Source organism: Dipodomys merriami, unplaced genomic scaffold (assembly GCF_024711535.1).
Source record: "Dipodomys merriami isolate MVZ:Mamm:240054 unplaced genomic scaffold, mDipMer1.0.p SCAF_215, whole genome shotgun sequence".
NCBI lineage: Eukaryota > Metazoa > Chordata > Mammalia > Rodentia > Heteromyidae > Dipodomys > Dipodomys merriami.
In genome coordinates this window covers 1,831,099-1,855,433 of record NW_027203549.1, presented here as the reverse complement: position 1 = coordinate 1,855,433, position 24,335 = coordinate 1,831,099, and the positions used below count along the sequence as shown (strand labels likewise).

The 24,335-nt window shown below is 35.8% G+C and overlaps 1 long non-coding RNA gene and 1 other non-coding gene across 3 annotated transcripts in view; one reads left to right on the top strand and one right to left on the bottom strand.

The window, feature by feature from the left end:
* The window catches only part of LOC138834443 (uncharacterized), a 40,979-nt gene that overhangs the window by 2,757 nt on the left and 13,887 nt on the right, over window positions 1-24,335 (bottom strand). The window contains exons 2-3 of one of the 2 annotated variants that reach the window (XR_011374109.1): window positions 20,112-20,183; window positions 240-391 (exon numbers count right to left, since the gene is read on the bottom strand). This is a non-coding gene — a long non-coding RNA (uncharacterized lncRNA). The remainder of the gene's footprint in view (window positions 1-239; window positions 392-20,111; window positions 20,184-24,335) is intronic. The other variant, XR_011374108.1, reaches the window with a different exon arrangement.
* On the top strand, window positions 20,370-20,471 carry LOC138834458 (U6 spliceosomal RNA). The gene has a single exon (XR_011374113.1). It is a non-coding gene; the product is annotated as a U6 spliceosomal RNA (small nuclear RNA).

Sequence of the window (24,335 nt, the reverse complement as noted above, 5' to 3'; positions counted from 1 at the left end):
GGGAGGTGGTCAGTGCGTACAGGTATGTCCACAAACTAAGGCATCAATCTAGCTTGTGGTTACAACTATTAACTTGAGGTATTGTTTGTATACATAATGATAAATCCCTTTTTGTTAGAGAGCCAAAGGGAGCAATAGCCATTACAACCATAGCACAGACATCCATCTTGTCTCCAAAGTCTTAATCTTTTAGTGTCCAACAGCTCTAACTTAAATACTCTTGAGGTAATAACTCATACCCTTGTCTTCCCTTGACTGTTTGACCTTCCCAGAGCACCGTTCTCAGCTTTTTGATTGCTGTTTGAGATGGCTTCCCAATCTATCCTTTCCAGGTCTAACAGTTTGACTGTAGATTCCATCACAAGTACTGTTACAGTCAATAGTCAGGAACCTGAAACATGAGAATTAGGAGTTGAAGAAAGCCTGGTCTAAACTGCAGAATCTTGTCTCCAAAGAAAAGAAATTCTATAAATATTAATCTACTATGAAACATACAATACATTAAATTTATATAATGGAACAAATAGATCATTGTTAATGGAAATAAAATTTTGGCAGAAGTTTTAAACACATACATATGTATATATATTTAAACTTGGAGAAATAAAATTTCAAGTGGTATTATATGCAAGTTTCAGTCTACCTGCCACCTACCTATTTACTGACATGCTTATTTCGGATTAGTCTTCACAAAACACTGTTTTCTTACATAAGTACCAAAAAAATTGCAAAACAAAAAGTACAAAAAGTGCAGTATCAAAATACAAGTGTAGTTTAATCCCTACCAAAATAATTTAGAGAAAACATGCATTAAGTTAATGGCATTGAGTATTTCTCAAGAAGGAGAGTCTAGAAGAATGTGTATATTTTGTAAATTGTGTGTGTGTTTGTGTGTGTGTGTGTGTGTGTGTGTGAATGTGTGTGAGTTTTCCATAAGTAAATAATAGAGTCAGAAGTAGACATATTATTCTTGCTTAGTCTTTTTGCTCAAAACTGACACTCTATTACTTGAGCCACATCTCCACTTCTGGATTTTTTTTTTTTTTTTTGCCGGTTGTGGACCTGAACTCTGGGCCTAGGCGCTGTCCCTCAGCTCTTCAGCTCAAGGAGAGCACTCGACCGCTTGAGCCCACAACACCACTTCCGGCTTTTTCTGTTTATGTGGTGCTGAGGAATCGAACCCAGGGCCTCATGCTTGCAAGGCAAGCACTCTACCACTGAGCCACCTTCCCAGCCCTGGATTTTGGTTTCTTAATGGGAGAAATATCTCACAATTTTCTGCATGGGCTGTTTTAAACCAGGATCCTCAGTTTTTGACCTCTAAAGTAGCTAGGTTTTAAAACATGAGCCACTGGTGGACAGCACTATGATAACTTTTTGCATGTTTGAATACATTTTAAAGTAAGACATATATGTTACTTGTGAGAATGATGAAATAGTAATTAATGTTAAACAGAATTTAAAGCATACATAACTGAGAATGGCAAGTAGTTGAGAATTGTATGGAATAAATCAAAATTACCTCTGATAGTTTTCATCCGGTGCACATTAATGATTGCATTGTTGGACCCTAAGGCCATCAGATAGCTGAGCTCCAGCTGGCTGCTATGCTCATTAGGCCTGCTAGTGATTTTCACAAAAATGTGATGTTGTTGGATGACAAGGTTCATTTTCAAGATCAGAACCTGAAATATTTCTAATGATCTAGAAGCAGCAACATACCAGGACAAGAAATGTGATTAACAGTGATTAACAGCAAAAACCATCCAATCCAAGGAAGACAGAATAACTTTCTATATCTGAAAAGAGTATCACAAAGAATCGTGGACTGAATATGATGGTCAATGTCTGTAATCTCTGAATTTGGGAAGCTGATTTAGGAGTAGGCTTGGGACCAGTCTAAATTTTAGGCCAACAGAAGGACACATAGTAAAATGCTATCTTAAAACAACAACAACAAAAGACTCAATGACTAGGAATGTAGTAGAGTGCTAGGGTAGCATGCATGAAGCACTTGATTTGATTCCTCAGTATGACATAAACAGAAAAACTGGAAGTGGTGTTGTGGGTCAATTGGTAATGTGCTAGCCTTGAGCAAAAAATGCTCAGAGAGTGTGCCTAGGCCCTGATTTCAAGCACCAGGGCCAATGAATTCTTTATACTCAATAGAAAATTGTGCTGTTGTACATTCATAATAAACTTTGTTAGGAAAAAGTAAAATAAATTAATGAAATATTATCTGGAATTGGACAGGACATAGTGAGATCTGAAAATGATTGCTGCCGATGGTTCCTTGATACAACTTATGTTACAGATACACTTGCCATATTGTGAATTTTTAAGAATACAATCGTGGGTTTTTTTCTTTTTCAAAATAATTGTACTGCCAGGTGCTAGTGGCTCACACCTGTAATCCTAGCTACTAAGGAGGCTGAGATTGAAGGTCTCTTTTCAAAGCTAGCACTGGTGGGAAAGTCTGTGAGACCCTTATCTCCAACTTAAGGGTCAGAAAATGTGAACTGGCACTTTTGCAAGTCTTGAGCTGAAGAACTGAGGGACAATGCCCAGGCCTAGTGTTCAAGTCCCACAACCGACAAAAAAAAAAAAAAATACTAGTAATAATAGTAATTATGTAATTACTATTAAGGTGTTATGTATAAGGGCTACTAATTCATAATTTTTTCCTTTGCTAAAATAAACACATATCCATATACAATACCAACAGTCAGGATTTGGCCATCTACTTTGCTGCTGATCTCTGGGTGTAGAGGCAATGTGTAATACAAAACAATACAAATCAGTTCTGACTATAAATAATTTTTCTCTACACATCTTAAAAATCAATGCTGACAACATGAAATAAAAAATCCCTAAGTTTAAAACATTCTTCTAAACAAGTTAGAGAAATCCTGGTAAGAATAATTTCAGAGAGCTTGAACTCAGGGCCTGGGGTCTGTCTCTGAGGTTTATTACTCAAGGCTAGTGCTGCCACTTTGAGCCACAGTGCCACTTCCAGTTTTCTTGTGGTTAATTGAACAGAAACGACTCACCAGCTTCCCTCTCCAAATTGGCTTTGAACTAGGATCTAGAGATCTCTGCCCTCTGTGTAGCTAGGAATATAGGCATGAGTTCCTGGCGCCTGGTTAGAATAATAGCTTACCTGAGACAGAGGCCAGTTAATATTAAATGTCAATCATGTTTAACTTTGTAAAATAAAATTAACTGAAATGCCTTCCACTAGAAATAAGGAATCAAATGTATAGGTGGGTTACAAAGTTCTTACCAGAAGCTACATATTTTCCTTTTTTTTTCTTCCAAAATTGTGTGGTTTCCGAATCATACCTTATCTTTCCTTGCGATTTCTTTAGTTTATTTCATACATGCCCACAGCTTTTTCAACTATCATTTATTTATGTGAAGAGCTTTCAAATACCTATTTTCAGTACAAACTCCTTGTATGCATCTTTCATTCATATACTCAACTGTCATAAAAACTTGAGAAACAGTATTCATCTCTTTTCATTACTGGATATTATTAATGAGTAAGTAAAATTTAGGAAAATAAAGAATAACATCAATAAATATAACATGATTTTAATAGTACTGTTAAACATAAATATAACGTTGCTATTTTCTGAGCAATTTAATAAAAACCTCAAAGAAAGAAATAAACTTATTTGAGTGCAGATATTGTGGTTTAAACTCTGATATTGTGGTTAAACCTTACCTTCTCACTTAAGCTTTTTCCCTAACTGGTGGTGCTCTATACTTGAACCACAACTCCCTTCCAAATTTATGTGGGGGATTATATACAGATAAGAAGCTTGTGGAATAAAAATCATTTATGTCCCTATCTTGGGGTTCATTTCACTTAACAGCATCTTATATGATTATATGGTACCCTGTATTAGTTACTTCAAGTAAGGGAAACCATGGGACCTATGGATATTTTGGCCTGGCTTATTTCACTTACTATATTTTTTTCACATCTTTCCAATTCCTAACAAATGGGATGATGTCATTCTTTCTGATGCACGAATAGTATCATATATATATATATATATGTATACATACATATGTATGTATATACATACAGATATATACATGCACATATATATGTGTACGTATATATGTATATGCATATATATACAAGAAAGTGTGGCACATATATATGTATATATACACACATAGGTATATATGTATATATTCCATACATATGTATATAAGTATATATCCATTCATCCACTGAGGTGCGTCTGAGTCCATTTGATATCTTAGCTATTCTAAATAATTCTGCAATATACATAGTTGTGCTGGTAGCTTAGTATGTTCTAGTTTTTGATCATTTGGTAAATGCCCAAAAGTGAGATTGCTGGGTGAGCTCTAAGTGGAGTTTTGGAAAAAATTATATTAACTGAAATAAGTCAGACCCAAAAAATCATAGGTCCTATGGTTTCCCTTATTTGCAATAAGTAGTATATATCTGCGACAAGAATAAAAGTTCAAAAAGTATGTACATATGACCAGATAAGATATTCTTAAGCAAATTGAACTACAAGATAGGGATTTATAATATAACATCTGATTTTTTTGTTTCATTGTATGTTCCTCCACCATGGTATAACCCCTGTTTTCTCTGTATTCGGTGTCAGTGCCCTGTATCTTGTATACACAATTATCTAGCTTTGGGAGGGGAAGGGAAAAAACAAATTGTTTAAATAGGGATACAGGCTGACCCATTGTAGCAATGAGATACACAATGCACTATGTTGAAAAAGGAACTTTGCAGTTTAGGCAGGGAAGAGGGGAAGGTGGGAGTGGAGGAGTAATTGTGCAGGTGGGAAGGAAGGAAGGGTAGGGGAAAACAAAGGAGGAGGTAGCAAGGCTTAATAGAAAATTACTCATTACCTTGCTCATGTAACTATAACCCCTCTATATTTTATTTTTAAATAAAAACCTCTTTGAAAAAAAAGGTGTCATGTACACCTAGTATAGTTGCCTACATCTGTAAACCCAGCTGATCAGGAAGCAGAAATGAGGCCAGGCCAGAGAAAAAAACTGCCAAGTCATCCATCTCAACAAATGAGCTGGCCATAGTGGTTCACATCTGCAATCCTAGCTAATTGTGTGGGAGACATAAGAAGCAATCTAAGATCATTCAGTCAATCTAAGATCAGACCCTGGCAAAAAGTTCAAAACTTCAAGTCAATAAAATGAACTAGAAGTATGCCAAAAGTAATTGAGCTGCTTGTTGCTATAAAAATAAAGTCCTATCTAGCAAGCAGAGAACATCTGAATAGAACCCTAGTAATACTCCTCTCTTCCACCAAAAAGCCTAAATAACTTTTTCTCATTTGAACATCTAATTTCAAGGCCACTGAAAGATTAGAGATGGTGATATTCTCTTTAAAATTATGTATTCAAAGGAGACAAAGTTATTTAGGCTTTGAAATAATTGACTAAGAATTAAAATGCATGTGATTTTTGTTAGCTCCATAATTCTCAAAAATATAAAATATATTCAAGTATTTAATATATACCCATATGTGTACAAATATCCATGTATGTATGTATATACATGTATGTGCATATATGTATATATACATACACGTGGTTCATCTCTTTTCTGTGTAGCAAATGGTACAAATGAAACTGTGCAATCACTACTCAAAGGCATGAATAAACAAAGAGAATGAGCATAGAACTCATATTTAGGAATCTATGGCTAGCCGATAGCACTGACAATTTTTTACATCAGTTTGCATGTGTCACTTACTGCAGTACAGGGACAGTATGACAACAATGGGATACCAGGCAGAAGAAAGGAGAAATGAGAGATACAAATAGTACAATACTCTTTCTGAAGGGTAAGTAGGATTTCCTCTGTGTGTGTGTGTGTGTGTGTGTGTGTGTGTGTGTGTGTGTGTGTGTGTGTGTTGTGTGTGTATTACATTTTCTTGAATCATTTCTCTCTTGAGGGGTATCTGGGCTGATTCAGTAAGCATGGTTGTGCTGAAATATTTACTATATCCTGGTTTGTAATCTTTTAAATAAATGCCTAGGAGTAGAGTTGCTGGATCATATGTAAGTGGCTAGTCAAAACAGAGGTGAAGGGGGAAAAGGTACAAGAATGACCAGGAGAAAATGGGGGAAGTGCACAGAGTAATCGAGTAAATATCCTACAAAATTAAGAGTGAAGGAAGAGGTGCATAGAGGAAGGATGTGAATGTTGAAAGGGTTGGCATTGATCAACGTATATTGTACGCAGAAACTGCCTTGTTTAATAATACCTTTGCTACTTAAAATAATAATTAAAAAATCATGTCCCTAAAATATTATGCAATTAGAAGCCAACCATAAGAATCTGCTCAGATTACCTCTAGGGTCTATAAATCTGTTTTGGTTAGTATAATTTTTAGAACAACACTAATGATACATATCATCTAAAGAAAATTTAATGATTTCCAGCTATTTAAGATAATCATTTTTGGAGATATAGCTCAAGTGGCAACTTGTTACCTAGTGAGCAATGCTTTCAGATATTGAATTCAATGTTGATCTTGAACAAAAGTAAAAACAATTAATAAAAGTCAGGCACTTTCCATGGCACTTGTAGCTCATTAGTTTAATCCTACCTTTAATAATAAGGCAGAGATTTGGGAATCTCAGTTCAATGTCAGCTTGGATAGGAAAATCTGTGAGACTCTCATCTCCAATTCACTTCCAAAGAAAGATGGAAGTGGAATCATGGCTCAAGTGGTAGAATGCTAGCCTACAGCATAATGCTCAGGGATAGAACCCAAGCCTTGACTTCTAGCCTTAGAAAAGTGCATAAACTTACACAAAGGAAGTAAGTCACTCAAGTTCTCAACCTTCCATTTCCATAATCCTAACTCTAATCCTGGTCAGAACCCCGAGAGTAACCTTGATGATAATAGTAACCCAATCCTAAAATTAATGGAAAATATATCCTAAGAGATATTCATGGTCTTTGAAATGCTGTATTTGCACTTTGCACCAAATCCTACAGATTCCCTAAACTGGACTCTGAAATTGTTCCTATTATGAATATTAACCTCAAATCTTCAACTCATGAAAACTATCATAGTTTCCACTGATCTTAACTTTTACTGAACTCCTATATCTCTAAAAAGAAGTTGCAGGTTTACTTAAATGATACTCTACTTCCTAACCCTAACTATATATCTAAACCTTACTAGAAACCTAACTCTAAATTTAACCCTATTGAACCCTGAACAGGAAAATTAGGAAAACTCTGTAGTTTTTGTTAAATTTCACACTTATTTTACTTGAAAATGTTAGCAGAAAACTCTGTTTTACCTTAAAGCTTACCCTTCCTTAACCCTAAGTCTAACCTGAACTAGAACAGTAACCCTAACCATAGTACTAATAGCCTTTGGATTCTAAAAGCCATACAAATACATTAGATTTATTCATCCTAACTTTGATTCAAGTAATCTCTCTAAAAATAGTTTGTAGTTTTACTCATTATCTTGCCATTTTTGTAACCCTAACCTTAACTGGAATATTGAGGCTAACCCTCACACTAACCATATCCTAATCTTAATATAATTAGCAGGTTCATATTTCACATTCATCCTAATTCTAACATGACTTGTTATTCAAAGATAGTTTCAGTTTTACACTAAACTTATCATTGCCCTAATGCTAACACTAACCACAGCTGCAACTGAAACCTAACTTTCACCCTAATGATAGTCCAATTCTAATGTTTAAGAAAAATAGTTTAGTTTTAATCAGTTTGCACCCTGGAAATGAGTTTCAGATTGCCTTGATTCCCACAAATTTTCTGACTCTTCCTCTGAAGTTATCTTGTTCCCTAACATGAACCATTATAAAATAACTTGCCCTCAAATTCTATTATCAGGAAAAATACTGTAGTATCCATTGATCCTACATTTTCCTGAACCCATGTAGCCTAAAACATTTTCGGATTTACTTACCATCTAGTCCATTACTTAACGCTCTTAACCTAAACTGGATGGAAATGTCTCATTTATTCATTAAAAAATGATCACTAAGAAATAAATATAATGAAAATACTTTAGTTGCATCTCAATCTACTTAAAATAGGTTGGTTGCTATTATCATCAAGGTTACTACAGTCTCAATTTGGTACCAAAATATTTGTGTTCCGGAATATCACTCATTTTTAGAAAATGACTAGTCAAACAAAGCTTATATTATATTTGAAATTTAAAAAATGAAAAGGATACCCAGATTAATGACCTTACTGAGACATTCAGAGATTAGAAAAATGTAGAAATATCCTCATTTATGTTGGTCAAACATGGAAGAGAGGATAGGGCAAGCCCAAAGCCACATACCAATGGCAGAGATACTTAACAAAGTCCCATGAAGTTGAAATCAGTCTTAAAAGGGAGATTTTGGCATAAAGGAAGTAGGGCATAAGAATGGAGATAGAAAAGGTGGACTAATACAGTCATATAACTCAATATAAATAAGTGAGAATATAAGTAGGAGACTGGAAGGGATATGTGGGGTTCGGGTAAAGGAAGAAAGAAAAATGGAAAGGTTGACAATTATCCAGATGCATTGTACACTGAAATGCACATATTCTCTATTCAACACTGACATGATGAAGCAAAACCCCTTTGGACAATTATCTAAAAATTAATTTTTTTGAAATTTTAATGTTAATGGACCAGATGCATAAAACTTTACAGATAAATAAGAGGATAGCATTCACATATTGTTGAGGCTTGTGCTCCTTTCAATATACAAAAATTAGTGTGACAAGTCTACTCCGAATGTAAATTGTGTTTTGCCAATTCTTCTTGCCAGTTGCTTAAAATATAGAGAACCAATTTCCAATATCCCTACACTTCCAATAAAAAAAATCTTATAGACCTTTGGGTTTTTCACTTGTTTCTAAATATCTTAATGTAATGTATTGGAACTAATTTCATTCCACATTTAAATTTAACTTTTAGATCACTAAATTCTTTTAAAATCATTTCACTCCATCACAGGTATGGACAGATAACTGATGTGGGCAGAATTAGAACTATTCAGAAGGTTGTAAATAGATGCTTACCTAGTTTTCTCTCTTCTGGAGCATAGAATATAGATTGTCTTAATTGGAAAAAGTTTGCCTTCCCAGGTTTTCTGCATATGAACATTACATCAACATTTGGTTATTAGAGGATTATTCAAGATTAGCTAAATGTTGATTGATAATGACTGAGCTTGACAGAAAGGTGAGGGAAAACAATCTACACTTCAATGAGGTTCTGACTTGTGTTTCACAAAGGGTTATGAAAGCTCTCCATTAGAAATCTAGCAGCTGTGCTTCTAAAAAGTCCTTGCGTGGTTAGACTTTCTGATGTCTCAATTCAAGTACTTCTCCTTGGAGTTCCATACTATTCAAGATGCTGTATTAGATCCTTTGAGCAGACAGCCCTTGGTGATGAAATTTGAGCTTTTCAAAATTGCTCTCCCAATTCCATCCACAAAATGCAGACAAAAAGACAAAAAAAATTGAAAAAAATTGTATCTGTTGATAGTGCATATACTTTTATTTTCCATTACAAACATAAAATGTAGTAAAATGTTTCATAGCAATTACTCTGAACTAGGTTATGGACACATTCTAATGTAAATAATATACTGTGTTCAAGTAAAAAGTTTGAGGATCCAACATTTTAATATGCCTGTGGTCCTAAAACCAATACCTTACTGATATTGACTGATAAATACAACTTCCCATAAGTACAGAAGTTTTCCTTGTATCTTTTTAATATATATTATTATTGTAAAGACACTGTACACAGGGGTTACAGTTACATAAGGAAGGAAGTGAGTACATTTCTTATTGAGCATTATTACCCAATCCTTTGTTTTTCCCCTACCATACCTTCCCTTCACATCACCCAAATCCTCCCTCCAACCCCCCTCTGACAGTATATACTCTGATAGGATATTCTCCTGCTAGTTTGGTTGTTGAGAGTCTACAAGAGCAAGCATTCCATGGGGAGCAGGGTGACACCATACGGCCTTTACTTACTGAGATTTCCAAATGACTTCCTATCACTATTACTGCATTTTGCAAGTAGAATCTCATGTCTTAAAACGTACCAGTTTTAAGAGATAAGAGGAGTGGTAAAAGAACTCTTAGAGACAAATACATCTTCAACATATTTGGTTCCAAGAATTCCGTCTAAGGCATATTCAACAACTAGTGAAACTTATGTTGAATGTAACTATGTGTCTTTCTCAATGTGTGCATGTATACATGGGTATATGTATGTGTGTATTTGTGAGCATAGTAACATACATGTGTACACATATAAGGGCACATACATATATGCATATATAAACAAATGTAAATATATAAATATATTTGCATATATATATATCAAGCGTTCAGTGATTTAATGTATAGTTCCTAACACATTGTCATTCTCACAAAGTGTACATGATAAACTGCTCTGAGGATCTGTGCTCTATGACGGGTATCCTTTGTACTCACTTCCCCACTATCATGTTTTTCAGTCTACTTTCCATAGAATAGTTTTGTTTTCATTACATGTAGTTACTCACTGATACTCAAAGGAAAAGGTTGTTTGTAAAAGGAAACGTACTTTTAGATCACAGGTTGAAAGTATCTTATCTATCCCAATTATTCCTATGACATAAAATTTATAATAGTAATAAAATTGAAAAGGAATTCCTAGATCTGTTGTTTTACCATTTAGAATGGCAAATAATAATATCACATCACAGTTGTAACTCTTCAATAAGGCAAAGTAACTGATTGTCCATATCATGTTCCCACAAACCAGTGGATCCTGAAGGATAATAGTAGACCACCAGAAATTCTAAGCAGCAGACATGAAGCATGAAAGAGAAAGTGAGGAAATGATAAAGAGTATAAGAGAGAGAAAAATATCATAATAGTGAAAGTGCATAACAGATAAATAAGAGCTGTATGAGAATATTCATATGCCTATCTTTTGACACTACATGTACATTTGAAGGTATTTGTTGCATAATAACCAATCAACATAAAATATAAAGCGTTTCATGGAGGTCGGAGGAAGATGGTAGAGGAGAACCTGGAGGCTAAACAAGCTCTCACATACAAAGCAGTTTTAGTGTTCCAGTGAACAGTACTAGCCTAGACAATCACACCAAGTGTGCCAACACTGTACACAGAGTTTGACTAGAGAGGGAAGATCCAGGCAAGAAGAAAGATCTGAGCACTTGCCAGTAGCCACGGTTGTGGCAGCATCTGTGGCACCCATAGCCACCATATCTACTACAGAGTGTCCAGGACAAAGGCGCCATATGCAGTGGGTGAGCGGATTCTACTCAACACCAACAAGAACTGAAAAGGAGCAGATAAATTCATCCTGCAGATCACAGACCAGAGATAACCAGGAACAAAGACTCCTGCCTGAGTAGAATCCTGACATTCTCACTCCTTCTCATGGAGCAGAGGAGGGAAGGCTGCCCCTCCCCCTCCCACCAGACATCATCTTTGATACTGAGAAAGGCCAGGCTGAGCAACTAGCTCCAAGTCAGGCCTTGGAAGAAAACAAAAGAGTCATTTAGCAGGTCACAGGTATCTGACCTGACCTTCCAGGCTCAGATCCACCCAGGAGAAAGTCACCTAGCCCAAGCAGAGAGAGTTCTGCCCCCCAGAGGAGTGACTATCTTCACTGGGTTAACAGAACCAGAGGCTGCCCCTACCTACAGCAGCCTAGACAATCAATTGAAATTCAATAAACATAAACCTTGAGAATGGCTCCAGGCTGGGGTCTGGGAGTGTCTCAGGAGCTAGCCTCTCAGGGAAAAGCTACTGTTTGCTGAAACACCTCAACCCTACCCCGAACATAGCCTCATCACAGCATCTCCAAACTAGAGGAAACAGCCATCTTTCTCTTTCGTGATACTCAAAGCAGATCTCCCTCCCACTGAACCAGCCTGAAGGAGGATCACAAAATCCTGGATAAAGCGGAGCATTTTATTGACTGCTCAAACAAACTGATGTAAGAAATCAATCAGGCCACAAGAAAACCAAACACCATAAGCAGACCAGAGACTCCACGAAGAGACTGGTTACAGACACAGGGGAGATACAGGATCTTCCCATTCCTCACACACCCCCGAAAATTAAACAACTCTTTTTGGTACCATTTTTTTAAATTTTAAATTGTTTTCTATTAATCGTTTTTTTCTTCTTCTCCTAATTTTTATTTTAGGTGTGTGTGTGTGTGTGTGTGTGTGTGTGTGTGTGCTTTTTAAAAAAAATTGCTATTGACATTTTGGTCCTTTTTAAATTGTTTTAACTTTTTTTGATTCTTTTCATTTTTTTGTCTTTCTTTTTTTTTTTTGAGTGACTTAATTGCTGTTTTGCCTCATCCCCAGATAAATACCCTTCATCGTTTATTAGAACTTATCCCCCATTGTGTACATAATTAATCCAGAAATGTATTACTTAATTCACAAACTTTTAGGCTTAACTGTTTAATAGCAGTATTATATCTTTATACCATATAATTTTCAAGTAAATATTTTAAGAATTTTTATTTTTTAGTTTTTCATGTCTCCTTTCTATCATCCCCTCCTGTCATCCTATCCTTTTCTTCTCTCAATATCACTTCTTTAAAGTTACATAATTTTTAAATGTTTCACTTTTTAAATTTAAATTTTTGTTTTTCGATTTTTGATTATCTTCTTTTTAATTTCTCTCCAATCATTCTGTCCAATCCCTTTCCCTTTCTGAGATTAGGACTTGGTTAAATTTACTTTAACTTCTCCACATTTTTCTAATCCTATTTTTCCACACATTTCTCCCTGAACATAATAATTTCTGATTTGAAAAATTCATCTTTGCTGTTCTTAGCCCATTAATGCATAGTTTTTTTGATGTTGAATAGATTGTATCTGTTACACTAGGTTCTATCTGCAGCCATTTTGACTATGCAACTACAGGACTTTGGTTGATGCTTGCCTTAAAATAGTGTTTTAGCAAAAAAATTGGTGTCACTTTCATATCAAGTGTGCAGAACAAGACGGAAAACACGAGAAAAATGGCAAGTCTGGGTATCTCAACTCCCATTCATGATAATCCAGTGACAGAACAGTTAATGAATAATCCGGAGGAGAGTTCCTGCAAAGCACTACAAACACTACTGGTAAACGTGGTGAATGAAAAGAATGAAAGCTTTCAAAGGACTCAGTTTGAACGTGATAGGGAGAGACAGAGGAGGCAAACCAAACATTAGTACAGGAATTTCATGACTGTGAGGAAACTATTCAAAGACTGATACATTAATTGTGTGAACAGGTTGAGAACTGTCAAAGAGAAATAAAGGAATTGCGTGAGCAGGCTGAGAAAAGTCAAAGAGAAAGAAAGGAATTGTGTGAGCAGGCAGAGAACAGATGAAGAGAGACACAGGAATTGCGTGAGCAGACTGAGAACAGTCAAAGTGAACTACAGGAATCGCATGAACGTGAGGAAGATAATCAAAGCATAACACAGGAATTGTGACATCGGGATGAGAATAGACAAAGATCAATAGAGGCATTCATGGAATCCATAAACAGACAGCTGAAAGAATTCAGGGCGACCACACAGGGAATGCTGAATGGAGCCCCGACAGCAGGAATGGGAGTCCAAGTAATCCATAACCAATCAACTAAGTGATTTGAGAACACCAAATTAAGGAAGTAAAGAAGTTCATAGAAGATCTAAAACAAGGCTACACAAAGAATTTGAAGCCATCAAGGCCGACCAATTAGAAGGAAAATAAATAAACCAAGTAAAAAGACAACAATAGGTTAGAGCATGCAGAAGATCGAATCTTGGAGATTGAAGACAGCCTAGGTATTATAAAGAAAGAACATACAACTATCCAAGACAAATCCAAGAAATATGATAGATCTATTCAACATTTGGAATACACAATCAGAAGGCCTACTCTGAGGACAAATGGTGTAGAGGAGCCCGTAGAGACAGAAGTTAATTGTCGAGTAAATTTTTTTAACAGGATCCTAGCAGAGAACTTCCCAAACACACAAAAAGATAGGCCTATTCAGATACAAGATGCTTGTAGAACCCCAAATAGACCAGACCAGAACAGCACTTCACATTGTCACATTATAATCCACACAGGACCAATTCAGATCAAGAATAAGTTCTTAAAAATGTCAAGGAGAAAAGATCAATCATCTATAAAGGAAAACCAATTAGAATCACCTCATATTTTTCAGCATAGATAAGTAAAGCAAGAAGAGCCTGGCAGGCTGTATGCCATGCCCTGAAGACAAACAATTTTCAACCAAGAATAATGTACCCAACTAAACTCTCCTTCATAACTGAAGGTAAAATAAAAACCTTCCATAGCAAAGAAAAACTGAAAAATATAGCTCCACCAAACCAGCCCTATAAAAAATACTTAAAGATGACCTACACACAGAAAACCAACAACACCACAATAATGGCTAAGAAACCACACCCAAACTGAGAATCCAAGAACCATACGAAAAACCAAGTTTCCACAGCCCCCAAGGAGGTGGATAGCATGGCAGGAGCTACCAAACACCTCTCAGTCCTACCTCTCAACATTAACAGACTTAAAGCTCCAATTTAGAGAAATAGACTGTCTAGTTGGATTAAAAAGCAAGATAATTCTATCTCCTGCTTTCAGGAGGCACACTTTACCTATAAAAGCAAACACATTTTGTTAATGAAAGGATGGAATAAAATCTACGAAGCAAACGGCTGCCATAAACAGGAAGGAGTTGCAATAATAATATCAGATAAAATATGCCTCGAATTAAAATTAAAGAGATAAAGAAGGTAGCTACATATGACTTATGGGTTCTCTACTTCAGGAGGATATTACAATTCTAAATATGGAATTGCCAAACAATAGAGCACCAAAATTTATCCAAGAGACACTATTTTCCCTTAGATCTCACATAGATCCAACAACATTAATTGTTGAGGATCTTAACACACCACTATCCCCACTATATAGATCAAATCAGCAAAAAAAATCAACGGGGCAACCACAGATTTAAACAACTGCATAGAGCAAAGAGATTTAACAGACATCTACTGAATATTTCACCCAGTAGCAACCGAAAACTCGTTTTACTCTGCAGTTCATGGATCATTTTCCAAAAGAGATCACATTTTAGGTCACAAAACAAACATGTCCAAATTCAGAAACATTGAAGATACATCTTGCATCCTCTCAGAACACAAGGGAATAAAATTAGAACTCAACACCAAAAAAGTCTTCTAACACATGGAGGCTGGACGACACACTGTTTAATAACCAGGGGGTCATAGAAGAGATTAGAAAAGAAATTCAAATGTCCATGATATTCCACAAAAATGAACACACAAATTACCAGCTCCTTCGGGACACTGCAAAGGCAGGACTCAGTGGCAAGTTTATAGCTCTGAGTTCCTACACCAAGAAATTAGAGAGATCTGAAACCAACCACTTAATGAGACATCTGAACCACCTTGACAAAGAGCACCAAGAGAAACCCCAATTCAATAGATGGAAAGAAATAATTAACATTAAATCCGAGTTAAACGAATAAGAAATAAAAAAAAAACAGAATGAATCAACAAAAAAAGAGTTGGTTCTTCGAAAAAATTAAAAAAATTGACAAACCCTTAGCAAATCTTATCATAAAAAGAAGGAACACACCCAAATAAATAAACTCAGATGTGAGAATGGAACATCACCACAGAAACAACCAAGATTCTGAACATTATAAGGGAATATTTTCAAAACTTTATGCTAATAAGTTTGAAAACTTGGCAGAAATGGACCTTTTGCTAGCAATTATCAACATGAAAATACTAAACCAAGATGAGTTAAAGCATATTAAGGGGCCCACATCAAGCATTGAAATAGACAAAGCAAAAAGAGACCTCCCATGTAAGAAAATCCCAGGACCTGATGGATTTACAGTGGAATTGTACAAGAGCTTCAAAATAGAGCTCACACCAATACTACTCCAACTCTTCAATGAAATTGAAAGAGAAAGTTCACTACCGAACACATTCTATGAAGCCATCATAACCCTCATCCCGAAACCAGGCACGGACTCATCAAAGAAAGAGAAGTATAGACCCATTTCTTTGATGAACATTGATGCAAAACTTCTCAACAAAATTTTGGCCAATCGACTTCAACAATTCATCCAAAAAATCATACACCAATATACCGGATTTATTTCAGGGATGCAAACCTGTTTCAATATACACAAATCAATTAATATAATTTATCACATCAACAAGAGCAAGGATTAAAACCACATGGTTATCTCAACAGATGCAGAAAAAGCATTGGACCAGATCCAACACCGCTTTATGATGAAGGTTCTGGAAAAATTAGGAATCCATGGAACTTTCCTCAATACAATAAAAACTGTATATGGAAAACCTACAACCAGCATTATAATTAATGGTGTAAAACTAAAGCCATTTCCTCTTAACTCGGGAATGAGACAAGGATGTCCACTCTCTCAACTTCTCTTCAATATAGTATTAGAATGCCTAGCTACAGAAATAAGACAATATGCCAACATAAAAGGGATCCAAATAGAGAAAGAAGAAGTAAAATTCTCTCTCTTTGCAGATGACATGATCTTGTACTTAAAGAATCCCACGGACACTACTCCCAAATTACTCAAGCTGATTCAAACCTGGAAAAATAGCAGGGTATAAAATTAACCCTGAAAAATTAATGTCTTTTCTGTACGCCAACAATGAGAAAAGTGTGGCTCAAATCAGGAAAGCTTTTCCATTTGTAATAGCCCCACAAAAAATAAAATTCCTAAGATTTAACTTAACCAAAGAAGTGAAGGACTTATATGATGAAAACTTTAAAAATCTGAAAAAGGAAATCAAAACAGAACTTAGAAAGTGGCAAAAACCTCCCATGTTCCTCGATAGGAAGGATGAACCTTGTGAAAATGGCAATATTTTCCAAGGCTATCTACAAGTTCAATGTCATACCTATCAATATTCCAACCGCATTCTTCAAGGAAATAGAAGAGGCAATCCAAAAATTCATATGGGACAACAAAAGACCCCCAATTGAAAAAAGCGATCCTTAACAGAAAGAACAGTGTTGGAGCAATATCAATAGCAAATTTCAAACACTACTACAAAGCCATAATAATTAAAACAGTTTTGTACTGGCACAAGAAAAGATCTCAGGAACAATGGAATAGAATTGAAAACCCAGAAATGAACCATAATCATCTAATATTCGATAAAGCATCTAAAAAGATAAAATCAAAGAAAGGCTGTTCAGTAAATGGTACTGGCAAAATTGGTTAATCACTTGTAGAAAATTAAGGCCAGATCCTTATATATCACCCTGTACCAGAATCAAGTCCAAATGGATCAAAGACCTCGGGGTCAAAGCAGATATTTTGAAAACATTACAGGATGGAATAGGAGAAACCCTAGGTCTCCTTGACAAAGGCTGAAATTTTCTGAAAAGAAATGCAAAAGCACAACAATTGAAAGAAAGGTTGGACGAATGGGATTGTATCTAATTGCAGAGCTTCTGCATGGCAAAGGACATAGCTAGCAGGATCAATAGAAAGCCCACGGAATCGGAGAGGATCTTCACTAGCCATACAACTGACAAGGGTTTCATATCTAAAACAGACCTGGAAATCAAAAAATTAAATCCCCCAACAACAAATACTCAAAGAAAATACTGCCCAATAAATAAGTGGGCTAAAGCCATAAATAGAAACTTCTCTGAAGAGGTAAGGAGGGTGACCAATAAGATATGCAGAAATGCTCAACCTCCCTAGCCATAAAAGAAATGCAAATCAATCAACACTGAGATATCACCTCACCCAAGTTACAATGGCTATAATCAAGAGCTCTAATAACAACAGATGCTGGAGGGAATGTGGACAGAAGGGAACCTTACTTCATTGTTAGTGAGAGTGTAATCTTTTTCAACCACTTTGGAAAATAGTATATAGGTTCCTCCAAAGACTCCACATAGGGCTCCCCTATGACCCAGCAATCCCACTTTTGGGCATTTACCCAAATGAACATAAACAAGACCATACTAAAGCTACCACACAGATATATTTATTGTAGCATTACCATAGCTAAGATATGGAACCAACGCAGATGTCCCTCAGTAGATGAATGGATCAAGAAAATGTTGTATATATACAAAATGGAATTCTATGTCTCTATCTGAAAGAATGATATTGCCCCATTTGTTAGGAAATGGAAAACTTGGAAAAAATTATATTAAGTGAAGTAAGCCAGGCCCAAAGAAACATAGGTCCCATGGTTTCCCTTATTAGCAATTACTAGTGTATGTCTGAGACATGCAGAAATTGTTAGATAAGTTGATGTTAGGTGAAGTGAACCCCAAGATAAGAATTCAAATTTTTTTCTTTTCTGTAATTATTTCTAACATATTTATAAGATGACTTCTTTGTTACTTTTTATGTCCCTCCCACATGGTATAATCCCTGTTTTCACTGTATTTGATGTTGGTATAATTTGTGGAGGGAAAGGGGAAATTTTTTTTAAATAGGGATACAGGTGGACCCATTGCAACAATGAGATATACAAGAGATTATGTCGAAAAACAAATTTTACAACTTTGGTTGGGGGAAAGGGGAGGGGGAAATGGGTGAGATGGGAAGGGATAGTTAGTAGAAACAAAGGAGTATGCAACAATGCTTGATAAGAAATGTACTCATTACCTTGCCCATTTAATTGTAACCCCTCTGTCTGGTATTTTCACACTTAAAAAAACACAAAAAAACATAAAATATAAAGTGATTTTTATAAAAAATAAAAATGACTCAGAATAAATTATCAATGCAAAAACAATCTTTACAGAAGCAAACTCTCAGAGATATTACATGACTTTGAAAAGTATAAAGTGGCTGAATTTAATATAAATTTAGAAGTATGACCATTCAAAAATATAAAAAGATATTCTTTATTTCATTATATAACACAAAAGAGAAAGTAAATGTTGTCTCTCATGTGCTGGGAAGGTGGTTCAGTGTACAGTGCTTGCCTTGCATGCATGAGGTCCTGGGTTTGATTCCTCAGCACCACATAAGCAGAAAAAGATGGAAGAGGTTCTGTGACTCGAGTAGTACCACTAGCCTTGAGCTGAAGAGCTGAGAGACAGCACCCAGGACCCAGAGTTCAAGCCCCAAAACCAACAAAAACAAAATAAAAACAAAACAAAACACAGTCTCTCACTTTTGTGTGCTTAACATTGTAACACTAGTGCTTCAGTCTAGGGCTAAGATTTTAGGTGTGGACATTTATCAACACTCCTGATTCAGATTCTAATCGATAAAATTTTAATCAATATTTTGTTCTTATTAATTTTGCTCTTTGTAAATTCACATATACCTATAAAAAAGTGTGGCCATCCCAATAACATTCTCAAAGTACTTCCTAATGATGACTTACAAAAAGTTGTTTTATATTACAACAAGGAAAACAATGCTACAAATAAGGAAAACCAATACATAAATATTAATGATTAATAAAATAAAAAAAAACAATTACCACTGTTTCCAGTATTTGTAATGTACTACATATTTGATTTATTATTTTCTCATATTGCTGTACATTTAAAACTGCCTAAGTCTATGATGTTCAACAAGAATTTTGTAGGCTATGAGTAGCCTTTAAATATTATTATTATTATTATTATTATTATTATTATTAAGATTATTATTTATGGTTCATCTCATCATTTGTATATGGTTTATACCATCATTTGTTCCTCACTAACATATAAAGTAAAGAAGCCTTTAAATTTTAACAGAAACTGTGCAGTTAATGTCTTAAATCTGCTTCTTTACACAAACACTTTGCAACTTCTCATTAGTAAAGCTTCTATAAACTCTGAAATGTACATATTTAGTAGTATGTACCATGAATATTAAATGCTTTATGAAAAAGTTTTACAACCTGCTAAATAGTCTTAATTTTTGTATATATGAGCAAATTCCCAAAATTAAACATATTTAAAACATTAAAACTTTTAACAAACCTTAACACTTTCTATAGTGTTCATTATGGCAGGTTCCTTGTACAGAATAATTGAATTCCTCCTCCTACACATCTGTTGAACAACAAATATTTGGTATTATTTTGTTTTTGACATATCAAACTTGACTTTATTCTTAAATGTGTTCTTATGTAAGAAATACATGGTTCTAAAATTTCACAACAATTCTTTTGAATTTAATTTTTGTGGAATTGTCTAGGTTAAGAAAATCAATTACACTTTATGTATAAAAAATGTTCTGTGCTCAATTCAGTAGCACATACACTAACATTGGAACAATAAAGAGAAGAATAGCCCCTGACTGAGGATGACACTCAATTTCGTGAAGCATTCTAGATTTTTAAAAGAACAGATGCTGGAGGGGATGTGGACACAAGGGAACCTTAATGCATTGTTGTTGGGAGTTTAAACTTGTTCGAAGACTTTGGAAAGTAGTATGGCGGTTCCTCAAAAGACTACAATAGAGCGCCCCTAAGTCCCAGCAATCCCATTTTGGGCATTCACCCAAATGATCACAAACAAGACCATACTAAAACTACCAGCAAAACTATGTTCATTGCAGCATTATTTACCAAAGCTAAGATACAGAACAAAACCCAAGGCCCCACAGTAAACGAATGGATCAAGAAAATGTGTGTGTGTGTGTGTGTGTGTGTGTGTGTGTGTGTGTGTGTGTGTGTGTGTGTGTGTGTATGTGTGTACTGGAATTCTATGCCTCCATCAGAAAAAATGACATCACACAGTTTGTTAGGAAATGGAAAGACATGGAAAAAATTTTATTAAGTGAATTAAGTCAGGCCCAAAGAAGTGAAGTAAGCCAGACCCAAACAAAGATAGGTCCCATGGTTGCCTTAATTGCAATAACTAGTATGTGTCTGCTACAAGCTGAAAACATCATATAAATTGATGTTAGGCAAAATGAACCCCAAGATAAGGATACAAATGGTTTTCATTTCTTGCAATTGTTTCTAAGATATTTATAAGATGAATGCTTTGTTGCTTTGTATGTTCCTCCTGCAAGCTAAAGCCCCTGTTTTCACTGTATTTGATGTTGGTATACTTTGTGCAGTGGAAGGGAAACACAAGTCGTTTAAAAAGGGATGCAGGTGGACCCATTGCAACAATGAGATGAACAAGTCGTTATTTCAAAAAATGATTTTGGCCAGGTGCTGAGGGATGTGGACAGTGGGGGGGGGGGGTTGAGATGGGGGAGGGTTTGGTGGGTGTGGGGGGTGGGAGATGGGCAGGGATGGGAAGAGGAAACAAAGGAGGAGCAAGTGGACCCATTGCAACAATGAGATGTACAAGTTATTATGTCAAAAAATGAACTTTACAACTTTGGGGGGAGGAGGACAGGGTGGGGAAAGTGGGGGAGTGTGGGAAGGGATGGGAAGGGGAAACAAAGGGGAGGCAACAATGCTTGATAAGACATGTACTCGTTATCTTGCCCATGTAATTGTAACTCCTCTGTCAGTATTCTCACAATAAAAAAAAATGTACTCAATAACTCACGCATGTAATTGTAACCCCTCTGTATGGCATTTTCACAATAAAAAAAAAAGAAACATAGGTCCTGTGGTATCCCTTATTTGCAATAACTAATGCATATCTGGGATAAGCAAAGAAGGTATGGTAAGGTGAAAAAAAGGAGTAGGCAACAATGATTGATAAGAAATGTACTCATTACATTTTCCATGTAATTGTAACTCCTCTGTATGGTATTTTTACAATTAAAAAAAAAGGAAAAAGCATGTGCATATGACTAGATAATATGATGTTAAGGTAAATGAACCCCATGATAAGGACACTAGTGGTTTTTTAATTTTTCCTGTGGTTTCTAATATATTTATAATGTACGATGTGATTTTTATATGTGCATCCCCCACAGTTAAACCCCTGTTTTCACTGTATCTGATGTTGGTGCACCTCCATCTTGTATATACACTTCTCTAATTTGGGGATGGAAAGGGAAAAAACAAAATGGTTAAATAAGGATACAGTATGACCCATTGCAATAATGTGACGCACAAGATAGTATGTTGAAAAACGAACTTTACAATTTAGGAGGGTGGGGGACGGGACTGTACTTCTGGAGGTGGGTGGGAAGGGATGGCGGGGGAAAACAAAGGAGGAGGTAACAATGCTTGATAGGAAATGAACTATTACTTTTTCATGTAACTGTAACCACTCTGTACAGTACTTTTACAATAAAAATATAAAAATGTTATGGGATGGAAGAGAATATTTCTCCTATTTTACCCATATAATATCGTTAACAAAGAAATTAATGAAAAACACTGATATGCAGATATTTTGAATAAATGTGTTTGTGTATGTGTGTGTGCGTGCCTGCTCATTTTCGTTCTCAGAGTTTGAATTCAGTGCATCAAGGTCCCGCTAGGCCATTCCTCTCTAGATGGATGAGCTACTATATAAGCTACATCTCCATTCTTGGCTCTTTGCTAGTTCATTAATTTTTTTAATATTTTTATTATTTTTTTTATTGTGAACATACTGTACAGAGGGGTTACAATTACATGGGCAAGATAATGAGTACATTTGTTATCAAGCATTGTAGCCTCCTCCTTTGTTTACCCTTCACATTCCTTCCCAGGCTCCCCCCACACCCCCTACCCCAGCCTCCCCCCCACACCAAAGTTGTAAAGTTCGTTTTTGACATGACAACTTGTACTTCTCATTGTTGCAACGTGTCCACCTGTATCCTTAAACGACTTGTTGTTCCCCTTCTCCTCCACAAATTACACCGACATCAAATATAGTGAAAGCAGGGGTTATACTGTGGGGGAGGGATATACAAAGCAACAAAGAAATAATTTTATAAATGCGTTAGAAAAAATTTCATGAAAGAAAAAAACATTTAAATACATATGTAAGGGTTCATTTTCCTAACATCACATTATCTGACCTTTTCTGCTTGACTCATACATATACTAGATATTGCAAATAAGGGAAACCATGGGACCTATGTTTCTTTGGGCTTGGCTTACTTCACTTAATATATTTTTTTCCAAGCCTTTCCATTTCCTAACAAATGGGGCAATGTCATTCTTTCTGATGGAGGCATAGAATCCCATTGTAATTTTTTTTAATAATCTCATGAATATTTTTTTGTCCTGATTGGCTTCCAACGGTTATCCACAGATCTCAGGTTCCTGAGCAGATACCCGAGTAGACAGGATTACAGGTGTGACCAACCAGCACAAGGTTTTCAGAATAATTTAAAAAGTAGACGAAAATTTACTTCATGGAGACTTGTTTATCATCTCCCGCTTTTAAAGCATTTTGGAGTGATTATATGTGAATTTATTTCATTTTTGGATTCTTAAAAGACAGTAAGTGATGGTATTTAAACGTTTTAATCTTTTTTTTAATTGGTCATTAGGCATGAACTCTGGGCTTGGGCGCTCTCCCTGCATCTTTCAGCTGAAGGTGAGTGCTCTACCCCTTGAGCCACAGTGCCACTTCTGTTTTCCTAGTAGTTTATTGGAGATAAGAGTCTCACAGTCTTTCCAGCCTGGGCTTGCTTTGAAGCGCATTCCTCAGATCTCAGCTTCCTCTGTAGCCAGGATTATAGGTGGGAGCCACCAGCTACCGGCTAGTTTTAGTACCTTTTTTTTTTTTTATTTTTTGGGGGGGTCCAGTCGTGGGGCCTGAAATCTGGGCCTGGGCACTGTCCCTTAGCTCTTCAGCTCAACGCTAGTGCTCTACCACGTGAGTCACAGTGCCACTTCCGCCTTTTTTTCTTTCTTGCTTATGTGGTGCTGAGGAATCGAACCCAGGGCCTCATACATGCAAGGCAAGCGCTCTACTACTGAGCCACCTTCCCAGCCCTTTAGTACCTTTTTAAAATATATACTGGAACTGTGGAACAGAAGAAATTTGTCTCTCTTTAGACCTCAATTTATGAGCTCAGCTCTGAGCATGAAAACCCAATATCACCAACACTGTGTTGAAGACAAAATGTGACAGAAAACAATTACCGTGGGCAATAATTGCTATGCTATTATTTCTTGGACAGCATGAATATTGAGTTGAGAGAGTAAGGGAATGTAGAGGATTTTATCTACTTTTTTATAGCTTACTTTTTGAAATTTTGAATCATTTCCTTCCCCACTGTGTGTCTTTGGGCCATGCATTTAGTGTCTTTAATTACAATATTTTCTAACACTAAAATGGTACTAATAT